The following is a 4,497-nucleotide window of genomic DNA, read 5'->3' as shown; positions in this document are numbered from 1 at the left end:
CTTAGCACTGAGTGGATATTGATATCAGATGGAAGCCCTCATGATAGTAGAGGCCGGGTTTCTACGAAACATCTCTTGGAATGGAAGCCCTCACAATAGTAGAGGTCGGGTTTCTAGTAGCAATCCCCTTATCCCATAAACTATGTCCCCTCAAAGTTCTTTACCTAGTGGATCCACCTAAGCTAAGAGTATGGTTCTACCATAGGCAAGTAGGACAATATCTTTTATGTTACACCTCGTAGTTTAGTAGGTCAATTAGAGCTTTACGTGAGAGTTCTAGAGTTTGACGTGAGGGTTAGAGTCGTAGATATGACTTCCCGTACTTAGAATGAAGGGTTTCGAAGTTTAACTCAAATGTATGACTTCCCAAGAACCAACAAAGGGTCTTTGAGGAGGACCCTAGGACCGCCCTAGAAGTGCCCCAAAACAGTCCAGTCATGTGAAGGACTCACGGGCAGTAGATGGACGCACGCCCCGTGGGAGGGGTAGTAGGTCAGGATCCCAATTGGTAACATGCATGCCACAACCCAAGGAGGACCAGCATGCCCCGTGGGTCCACCCACGGCACGTGGGCATGGTCTCGTGGGTGAGGCATCCTTGGTCCTTAAGTCGATTAGTGAATGGGCTTAGGGAACTTTCTAGAATTAATTAGTTATTAAATGATGTCATTCTACCCTAGATTAGAACTACTATATAAAGACATTAGATCCTTAATTATGTTGTTACAAATCATTAGTTCAACTCAAAAATAGAAACCCAATTCCCTCCAAGAAATTCTCTCTCTAGAAAGTGAAGGAAGAAGAAGAAGAAGGGTCAAGATAGGTCAAATTCCTCCAATCTCCCAAGATTTGTGAGGGGTTTATATACAAGGTATATTAGCTTATTCATCCATGGATTCTTTCATCTATTGAGTCCCGTAGAAATCCCCCAATTGTGAAAATGAAATCGCCAATTCAAGTTAAGGTTCCTTCCAATATTGTGGGTTTAGTTGAGTATGAATCCAATTGATTAGATATTGATTGTTTATGATTGAATTAGTAGTGAATCATGATATTATGATGAAATTACATGTTTTCTATGGATAATCCTAGTTCAATTGATGAAATTGAAGAATATGGGTTTATGCCTTGTGAAGGGAAATTGAGGATTAATTGATCTTCTAGAATTGATGATATGTATAATAATTGTTAAAGAATAGAAACATGTAAACATGAATTGAATTATATTGAACTATATATGATGGATCATGACTAGTAATGATTGAGATTGGGCCTTTATGATGAAATATGGTTAGAATGCCTGAAGAACGAAACTTGTGACTATAATATCTTGTGATCTAGGTATGTATGATGATTGTAAGAAGTAAAGCTTTGAGACGAATGTTTTTAGTCATGAATGATGATCACTAGAGATTTTAGAGTAAATCTAATATGATGAATTATGTATGCTATGTCTTTGAGAGTAAAATCTATACGAGAATAGAAGGCTAATGGATAGAATTGTGGTGGAAGACCTTTATCTACCTAATCCATCTAATGAATGATATATGCTATGAAGTGATAAAATCACTTGAGTTATGATGGAATCCATCGCTAATGTAGTAACTCTAGATGTGTTTATTTGATATGAACCATGACCCTTAAGAGGGAAAGATATGATATAATGCATGTTTTTATTAATCTATGAATATGCTTTTTGAAAACATTGAGAGTGAACTGTTTATGATCATGATATGTAGTTGTGTTGTTGAAAGGAAATTCTCATATATATACTCATGCATGAATATGATATGATATGATATGAAAGGGTCTCTCACATATAATTATTCTAAGTTGAAAGGTTTGCTCACCTAAAATTAATATAAGTCAAATGGCTATGAAATGTGATGAGGTTGTGGTGAGTCCACCAAAGACGTTTTTATGAGAGGAATATGAGGTGAGTTCCGTTATTCCTTATTAGATAAACATGAGGTGATTACCCATGTCATGCTATCAGGAGTGTGAGGTGATTACCCTTTATGTATATATGAATCCCAAAGCAAGAGGTAATTACCCATTAGCATATATGTTGATCATGGAGGCAATTACCTACGATCCTTATTGTGGTGATGTGGAGGAGAAAATCTGTATTACACCCTAAAATGGATATGGAGGTGAATTCCTATATCTTATTAAAATGAACATGGAGGTGAATACTTATGATTCCTTATATGAAATATGTCATGAACAATGAATTGTGTGGATTGTAGCTTGATAGGCCTTCAATGATATGTGTGACTTGAGGGGATTCCCCTTGTAATTTATAATTCCATGATATATATGGCTAGAGTTGATTCCCCTTTTCTTTTATAATTCCATGATATGTATGAATAGAGCTTATTCCCCTTGTCATTCATGATAACATGATATGAATGACTAGAGGTGATTCTCCTTCTCCCTTATGATTCCATGATATGTATGACTTGATGGGATTCCTCTTGTCCTTTATGATGAGCTAAATATGAGATCAAAGAGATGATCAATATGCATGAAAGCCTAAAGTTGTACTTGGTATGTGTAGGATTATGTGGTCGTGTCCATACATTGCACAAGTATGACTTGAAGCTAATTATAAAGTATTTCCCTTATATGATGTGTGCTAGTATGGATTGTAGCTTGCAAGGCCCTTCCAATGCATATATGACTAAAGGTGTTAATATTCCCTTGTCTATGAGGTTTAAGCTAAGGATAATACCATTAGATGGTGAGTATGATTATGATGGCCAAAGGGGATACTTAGAATGGATGGGATTCTAGAGTCTTATCCATGCATTGGGCAAGTGTACTTGGAAGTTACTTATAAAGTGGTTCTCTTATGATATGAAGGACTAAGTATTGACTATATATATGGACTATGCTTTATGATGACTAATGCTTACATTATGTTTATGTTAGAGATTATGCTTATGATTATGTTCTTGTCTCTTATGCTTATGACTTGTGTCTTATATTGGCTAACACTTTTGTTATGCTCTTATGATGTTATGCTAGCTTACATAGTTAGTACATTTTGTACTAACGCATACTCTTGCCTACATTCTTATCAAATGTAGGGTCCGACAACTTTGAGTTCCATTCTTGAAGATAGTTTCTAGTAGAGGAAAGGAGTTGAAGACTTGTGGAGTCCTTATAGTATCAAGGATGTGATCACCTTTCCTTTATGTCTTTTCTTTTATGCTCTAGACTCTTTTATGGGCTGCGTCCAAATGAATTATTCATGTGGTTTTAGATGGTTTGAGACAAAGTGTTGTAGACTTCCGCTTGCTTTTTTAAAAACATCAATTGTATGGAAAACGTTTTAAAATTTCCACATCATTTCTATTTTCTTATGTTATGATTTGGTAAGGGGCTTGTATAAGACCCCAAGGGGATTGAGTACGCCATGTCTCATCTAGGGGGTACCTCTCGGTAGTGACATTTTCGATGTGGGGTAGACACTAGATTCCATGTTAAACTCATACGGTCTATGTCGGTTAAGGCTTATCCCCACTATGATGGTATGAACAAGAATATGAATTATGAACTATGACTAATCAAGAAGCTTTACATAGTATGGGTAGGATTATGGGATATTACTCATATGTTGCAAAAGTAAACTTTTAGGGTACTTATGGCATGTTTCCATTATGCTATGATAATCTATATGTTGAATATGATTATGACTTATGCTTTTAGATTAATCTTCATGATGATTCTTAATCTTTGAAAAGTGCATGCTTTTCAACTAAAATATCATTTTTAGCATGTTTCCAATGTTTTTATGTATGACTATCATACATAGTGGATTTTTGTACTAACCCATATTTTCCTACATTTTCCATAAGTGTAGAGTCCAGTTCTTAAGGTGATCGCCATTTGGTTCAAGCTTGTATTCGACTATTCTACTAGCATGTGCTGAGTCCTCATGATTCGAGGATGGGAAGTAAAGAGTGTTGACTTATTGATGTTATCTTGAAATAGAAGGGTCCCTATCTAGGGTAGCATTGAGGAATACTTAGGTGTGCTTGAAGAGGTTTTATGGGCGGCCGCTTCATGTCTTACTTAAGTGTGTCTTAAGGTATCTTTTGATAAGGCTTCTATGATGATCAAATGACATATTTGACTAATATGATTATGTGGTGTATATTGGTACTGGTTGAGCATGTCTATGATAGGGATATTGTCTTATATGTAGATGGTGACTTATAATGTGTCTCTTGAACTTGTATTATGAATGTTTTACCAAAAATGGCATAAGAGCATTTATCACAACTAAATGTCCCTTTTTAGTATGTATTTTTATGGTCATCATACATAATACTTAATTGTGCTAACCCCATTCTTTTCCCTATGTTTTACTACAACTGTAGGTGTTGGCCAGTGAGGTGCTTTCCATAGTGAAGCTTGGGATTATAGTTTCTCTCAAGACTTTTTGGTATGTCCTCATATGTCGAGTGCATGGATTTTATGTAATAGTTTC

This window comes from Solanum stenotomum, chromosome 3 (assembly GCF_019186545.1).
Source record: "Solanum stenotomum isolate F172 chromosome 3, ASM1918654v1, whole genome shotgun sequence".
Lineage (NCBI taxonomy): Eukaryota > Viridiplantae > Streptophyta > Magnoliopsida > Solanales > Solanaceae > Solanum > Solanum stenotomum.
This window is presented reverse-complemented; position numbering follows the sequence as displayed.